Source organism: Vigna angularis, chromosome 8, assembly GCF_016808095.1.
Source record: "Vigna angularis cultivar LongXiaoDou No.4 chromosome 8, ASM1680809v1, whole genome shotgun sequence".
In the NCBI taxonomy this organism is placed as follows: Eukaryota; Viridiplantae; Streptophyta; class Magnoliopsida; order Fabales; family Fabaceae; genus Vigna; species Vigna angularis.
Genome location: NC_068977.1, coordinates 2,423,118 through 2,431,196, shown reverse-complemented (window position 1 = coordinate 2,431,196; position 8,079 = coordinate 2,423,118).

Genomic DNA, 8,079 nt, shown 5'->3' with positions numbered 1-8,079 from the left:
TCTGAATGATGAACCACCTTATTGACTCTGTTTTGTGTTAATTTCCAAATTATACCGGGGCAATATTTTCACAGCTTTATAATTTTTGATTAGAGATTTTTGAACTGCGTTGTCTGTTCTTTTCATTTTTTTTATTTAATTTGATTCACAAAAAAAATAAAAAAATAAAAACGAAAAATTGAAAAATCTTGAGTCGCTTGTCTTTATTGCAAATTGCCAAACTCCTGTTTTTCGAAAATAGCAAAATTGATAATAAAAAAACAAAGTTGCAGTGTTAGATTTGCCCAAATTTTATTGTTTTCTCGCGAGGCATGTTTTCCATCCATACAGTCGTGTCAGCGTGTATTTCATCTTGTTTTCCATCAGAGGCTTATCTTGAGCCCATTTCTTCGTTGTTTCATGCAAATAATTTTGAGTTTACTTCAGTTCTCATCATTCGAAGTTATTTTTTCCTCATTGTAAATTTTTTTTTAGGTCCTCTTCTTCATTGTTTCAAAGGTTTATTTGATTCGAATCTTTGTTTAGACTGAATGAATAATAAAAAAAAACATAAAAATCTAATTTCATTTCATCGTTTGAGCAAGTTTTATAGTAAGGACAGAGGGAAGAATTTTGAACAAAGATACCAATTTGAATATACTGAAACGATCATAAAATAAAAATGCAAAAAAGAGAAAAAGCTGATATAGCAAAAAAGGTGCAAAGTTACAAATTCGAAAATAAAAAGCAAAATAAAACATAAAAAAAAATAATAATAAAAACAAACATAACAATAACAAGATAAGGATGTTCATGGTTCGATCACTGATGATCGTTAAGCTTACAGTCCAAAATAAAAATAAACAAAAAAAAAAATAAAAATAATATTAAAATAAAAAAAATCATTGAAAATATTCTCGGGCTGGTTGTGGTGGTCTAAGGGAGAGCTCCGTCGAGGGAGCTCTGGTTCGGAATGCGAGAGGCATGGGTGGAGGGATTTGGCGTTCGTTCATGTCGTCGTCGATGATGATCGGAACGGGGAACAAGTCCAGCAGCCTCGGCGCCCTCATAATTACCCAGCCATATTCTTCCAACAAAAAAAAAATTGTGTCAATAATAGAGACGGAAGAGTAAAAAAAATATATAAGTGATAAGGATTCTTACCATACATGTATAGCGGCAGTTGTGAAAAGAGAGTGCCAGTGGGGTCTATCTCCGCTTGCCAGCGCCTGACCCGATTGCCATGGTTGTTGAACCAGCAGTGCACGTTGTATTCGCTGGCATCTGCGAAGGTCCTTAGTCGAGACGCGATCTCAACGACTTGCGCTCTGCTTGGGTGTGTGACCCCATAGTTGTAGATATTGGTCATCATCTTGGTCTGATCTTCGGTAGGACGCCACCGCTGACTGGTGTATCTCTCTGATTCCCTCTCACTCATTCTTCCCCTCTCTGTATTCTAAAAAAAAATAATAATAAAAAATAAAAAGAACAAAAACATGACAAAAGCATAACAAATTTTTTTTAGTTTCTTTGTTCGGTGTTTTATTTATTTGTTTTTGTTTTCTTTTAAGTTTATTTTGTCCGGTCAGTCTTTATTATTTCAGTGTCTGGTCTTGGATCTGTTTCACGGTCCTTGCAAAAAGGGTCCTAAACGGATCTATGTCCTTTTGTCCTTGTCCATATTGTCCATGTCCGGTTCTTACAAATAAATTTCTCTTTTTAAGTTTTCTGTTTTTATGGGGTACGTGGCGTTGTTCTACCCGATTGTCTCTGCCATACCTTCAAACGAAGGGAGATTAACGTCTGGTTTCCAGCCTATATACCCCTTAAGTTTAAGACAGTTGTGTTTTTAAGTGTTTTAAGTTTAGAAAATGAAAAAATTGAAGAGAAGAAGAATAAACATAAAACGAAAAAGAACAGAAAGCGAAAGCATAAAGGAAAAGAAGAGCAGAAAGCAGGAAAAGGGTAGAACGAAAAGAAGGACAGGAAAACCGAACAACATAATGGAAAGAGAAAGCAGAAAAGAAAAACAGAAAGAGGAAAGGAAGGCAAGAAAGAAAAACATAAAAAAAAAGGAGAAAGGAAGGCAGGAAAGAAAAATTGAGAGGGAAGAAGGAAAGAAAGGGAGAGCAAGAAAAGGAGACATGAAGAAAAGAAGGATCGAAGAGCTTAGAGGACTTACCTGGAAGTGGAAGGCACACAGAAGCTCCTCGGAAGACTCGAACGCCTTCGAAGGGGCAGAAGCTCCTCGCAGAAATCCAGACGCTCAAAGAGGGGGAGAGAAAGAGAGAAATAGAGAGGGCGAGATCAGGAAAATGTCGCTCGACCCCGAAGGGATAACCATTTTATAGCCGGAAATTTCCCACTGTTGCTACAGTTCTGGTCACTGCAACCGTCTGGTGTCGGTCTGATCTTTCTGAGTTCAAAAAAAAAAAAATTTGAAAATCTGAAAACGGGTAGGGTTTTGTTGGGTCAATCCGGCCCAATATAAGACTTCTTAGATGATCCGATTTCACCAAAAAAATAATAAAACAAAATATAAAAAATGTGATAAATAGAAAATTTTCAAAAATAATAAATGGAGTGATGTAAAATTTGAAGTGTTCAAAATTGTTTTTCATTTGCATGATAAAGGACATTTTTCAGGTTCATTGGGCCTCATTGTCATGTTAACCTTCTTTGAACCCAATTCTTCTGAAATACAAATTTGAGTGAAGAATTATTTTGGCATATTTGTAATTTCACATCACACCATTTTGTTTGATTTTATTCCTTCTTCTTCTACATTCTGAATAAATCTAAAAATAAAAAATATTGAAAAAAGGGAACAGTGCTCGAGCCCTTTAGGCCCAATGGCCTTCGTGGTTTTCTCTCAAGACTACTTCTTTTTAAAATATGTCAAAAATATTTTGTTTTCACATTTTTGCTGTTAAATGAGGTATCATTCTGAGATTTGTCAAAAAAAAAAAGAATTCAAGTTAGATTTCAATTTTTTCAGTGTGATAGTAGGAATAGTTATCGTTGAGCCCATCTAGGCCCATTTTCAGTGTAATGTTTTCCTTAGTTTTGTTTTCTCAATAAAATAAAATAAAAAAATATTTCCCTCATCATGTTTCATAATAATGTCAGACTTCACTTTAAAACAAAAAATAATAATAAAAATATTTTCAATTCCTTGTGTCGCACTCACATTTGGGTCCGTCTGGCCCGTTAAGCTGAGACTGCCTTGCATTTGGTTCGATTTGCTTCAGGTCAAAGTTTGACCCATTTTTCTTTGTAGTCGTGTAAAATAAAAGCCAGTCAAGACCTCAAAAAAAAATATCAAAATGATAATTTTGAACACTTTCTGTTTAGTACAATCTTCTAAGTTGTTATGTGTGATTTTCTTTGAATTTATAACAAAAAATATCTGAGAATAAAAAATGAACAGTTTTTGAGCCCATTAGGCCCTTTTGGCATATGTGGTTTCTCTTGAACCAGTCCATCAGAATTTCTGAAAAATAAAAAATGCATGTTTATGTAGATTTTGTGTTTTCAATTCATAATTTCCCTTTTCATATGTGTGAGCGAGTATTTGTGCAAAAAAAAAAAATAAAATAAAATAAAAAAAGTAAAGTAAAGGAATTCAGACCCTTGTCTGAAGATTTTGTCATGGTTGTAACAAGAATAGTGTTGGGCCCATTGAGTCTAGTAGTGTTGCAAAATTTTCTTTAGTTCAATCTTGTGAAATCCTCTCAAAAAAAAATGATGAAAAAATGAATTTCTTTTAGCTTGTTCCATAAACTGAAATAGATATAAAAAAAAAATGTTTTCTTGGTCATCTTCTTGTATCAAGTTCACACGGCTCAGGTCATCTGATCCATTGGGTCAATGTGCCTGGTAAGTCCAACTTCCTTCTATGTTACTTCTCCTCAGGTTCGATCCGATCTGGATTTTCCCGTGTCGGAAAGTAAAAAACAAAAACAAAAAAATCAAATCAAAATAATTCTTTTGAAAATGTTCAAACTTTTTTAGCCCAATTCAGCCCATTACATGCATATTTCTCATTAAATCCTATTTCTAAAAGATAAAAACACTAAAAAAATAAATTCAAATATGTTTAATGTTTTTCACATTGTGTAAATGAATAAAACCAAAAAAAAAAAACATTTTTATTTTTCGAACGTTTTTTCTAAATCAAATTTTCTCATATCAATTTTTGCATTGCTCACCAAGTCTAGTTTCCGCACTGGCCCCCTAAGCCCAGTTCTCACACTGGCCCCTAAGCCTAGTTCTCACACTGGCCCCCTAAGCCCAGTTCTCACACTGGCCCCTAAGCCCAGTTCTCACACTGGCCCCCTAAGCCCAGCTCACACTGGCCCCTAAGCCCAGTTCTCACACTGGCCCCCTAAGCCCAGTTCTCACACTGGCCCCCTAAGCCCAGCTCACACTGGCCCTCTAAGCCCAGTTCTCACACTGGCCCGTAAGCCCAATTCTCACACTGGCCCCCTAAGCCCAGCTCACACTGGCCCCTAAGCCCAGTTCTCACACTGGCCCCCTAAGCCCAGTTCTCGCACTGGCCCCCTAAGCCCAGTTCTCACACTGGCCCCTAAGCCCAGTTCTCACACTGGCCCCTAAGCCCAGTTCTCACACTGGCCCCCTAAGCCCAGCTCACACTGGCCCCTAAGCCCAGTTCTCACACTGGCCCCCTAAGCCCAGTTCTCACACTGGCCCCCTAAGCCCAGCTCACACTAGCCCTCTAAGCCCAGTTCTCACACTGGCCCGTAAGCCCAGTTCTCACACTGGCCCCTTAAGCCCAGCTCACACTGGCCCCCTAAGCCCAGCTCACACTGGCCCCCTAAGCCCAGTTCTCACACTGGCCCCTAAGCCTAGTTCTCACACTGGCCCTCTAAGCCCAGCTCACACTGGCCCCCTAAGCCCAGCTCACACTGGCCCCCTAAGCCCAGCTCACACTGGCCCCCAAGCCCAGTTTTCATACTGGCCCCCGGACCTAATTTTCAAAACAAAAAAAAAATCTGTTTTTCAACTAGTATCATCATTTTCATTTCATATTACTTTTCTTCATGCCTAACACCAAAAATACGCAAAAGTTGAGTCAATTATTTTCGATGCAAATCATCCATTTTATGAGATTTCAAAAAAATGTGTAATGGATGTCATAATCTCCTGTAGTCAAATGATCAAACCACATATTCTTAAGAGATATCTGTGTGTGCATTGCTTGAAAACATCATCCTTCAGCCCTCGCTATACCTAGAGATTGGCCCCATCATGTTGTTGAGCCCAAATAATAAACACAAAGTTTTACACTGGGGCAGTTTTTCCTTTACCTCCACTGGCGTTCATTTGGGAGATTCCTGAATCCGTTAAGACAAAACAAAAACAAAAAAAAAGTGAAAATGAATGACTCTTGTTTAGATCATTTAGCTTTGCCTCCTAATTAATCTTGTGAAAATAAAGCAATCAAAATTTGAAATGATGTGTGGCCATCTTTCTTCATCCAAAAAAAAAAACAAAAATATATCCTTTGATACCAAATTTCAGCCAATAAGAAATTTCTTTTCAAATTTTACCCAAACAAGGGTTACCATCACAGTAGAAGTCAACTCAAATTGCAAAGGAACACACTTAGTGATCAAATGAAGAGAATTCCTCAAAATTGAAGTAAAAACGGAAAGAATCACAAAGTGATGACAAACAAAGAGTGAAATTTGCAAATTAGCAAAGAAAGTCAACAGTGTTGACGAATGACTGATACAAGGTGCAAATGGTAACTTTTGTTTCAAATATCCACAAACATTTATTTGGGCCTTTATATCCTTTCTTTCAACACCCTTTAGCCCAAGCCACATTACAAGCCCAATAAAAGTCCACACGGATTGAATAATGGTTGCTTAAATTTTCATAAAGCTTAATTTTCAGACAAGACAAAATGACTAACAATGCAGTAAAAAAAAATGAAAAATGATGAAAAAATAAATGTCCTCGGATGAAGGGAACTCCCTATTGATCAAAATTATATGAAGGAAAATCAAGCCAATTGGGGCAATCCTTTCAAGCCAATCCTTTCCATATCTATCACAAATTCATATCCCGTTCAAATTCTTTCCCCGATTCCCAAACTAAGGGGCAACATTGTAAGTGTTACATACGCCCATTCTTCAAAACTAAGGCAATTTTGTGAGTTTCATGTGTTTTTGGCCCATTCAAAATATGGGGCAACTTTGTGCATCCCTTGTTGGGCCTCTCAGATTTGTCTGCATTGAAATTCATAAATCCACCCTCAAAACAGGGGCAGACACTTTGGAGCTTTGTCCATCTTATCATTCGTAAACCCAAAGTGGGGGGCAACTTCTTTTTGAACCTCACTTAATTGACTCATACCCAAAACTAGGGACATACTTTGTGAGTTTCATGTGTTTTGACCCATTCAAAATATTGGGCGTCTTTATTAATCTTTCATCTGAATATTCAAAGCTCATACAAAGACTGGGGCATCCCTTGTTGGGCCTCCCATGATTTTGGTTCGCCCCGAACTTCAAAAATCCATCATCACCAAAATTGGGGCAATTTGTAAATCTCACATGATATTCTCACTCCCTGATTCATGACTTATTCCCTCACAATTCCCAGATACATTTGTCCATACCTATCTTTTTACCATGCTCCAAACTGGAGCAGCAACTGAGTATCTACAACCTCACATTGGCATTTATAACTGCTTTAAGGAGTAAGAGGCCCAAATAGCCAACCCGGTACTCTCCACATCCTTCCAATCGTCCTCCATACATTTGTCCCAACCCTTGATATCAGGCATGCATACACTAGTGTTTCAAAAGAAAATGTTGAACGCACAAGTTTGAACATTTGACTTTTAGAATTTAACATCCATCGTTAAAAAAAATGATGAAAGTCTAAATCTTCATAGACCGGATGATTTCAAAGAAAAACAACTTGACTCAGTAAAAAGTGTCATAGTTTCATAATCTTCCATCACGGATCAAGAGTCAACATCATGTACACATTTTCATGAATGTTCATCAAATCTTCTTCCTTCAAAAAAAAGACAAAAAAATCAACATGCATCAAAGTTTTCTCCTCAAATTTCAAAATCTACACCAACCATATTTCTCTTTGTATATTGATTTCAAAACTTTTAAAAAAAAGCAGAGTCAACATCATGTACACATTTTCATGAATGTTAATCCAATCTTCTTCCTTCAAAAAGACAAATTGCATCAAAGTTTTCTCCTCCAATTTCAAAATTACATATTTTCATCAAATCTTCTTCCTTCAAAAAGACAAAAAAAAAAAATCAAATTGCATCAAAGTTTTCTCCTCCAATTTCAAAATTACATATTTTCATCAAATCTTCTTCCTTCAGAAAAGACAAAAAAATCAAAATGCATCAAAGTTTTCTCCTCAAATTTCAAAATTTACACCAACCATATTTCTCTCATATATCAAGATTTCAAATCCTTGTACAAAACTGCAACACTTTGTTTATTGATTTCAAAACTTTCAAAAAAAAATCATCAAAGTTAACATCATGTACATATTTTCAAAAAAAAACTTTGAATTTGTTTCCATGTATATTCATCAATTCTCCTTCTTTCAAAAAGACAAAAAAAATCAACATGCATCAAAGCTTTCTCCTGCAATTTCCAAATTTACATCAACCATGTTCTTATTTCAAAAAAAAACAAATTTTAAAAAATTTTTAAAAATAAAAATAGACACTCATTTCTATCTCAAGGAAATAAAATCAAAAAAAAAAATTTCAACATCTCAAAATTTCAACAAAATCCAAATTTCAAATTCAAAACAATAAAAAAAAATTTTACTTTCTGTCATTGGTGTCTCGGCCCTTTGCAAGGCAATGGTCGAGCCCAGCAATCAAGCTCATCATTCACTTCCATAGGGTTACGACACCCTTCACGAGGTTATGACACCTCATTCACTTCCATAGGGTTACGACACCCTCCACGAGGTTATGACACCTCATTCACTTCCATAGGGTTACGACACCCTCCACGAGGTTATGACACCTCATTCACTTCCACAGGGTTACGACACCCTTCACGAGGTTATGACACCTCA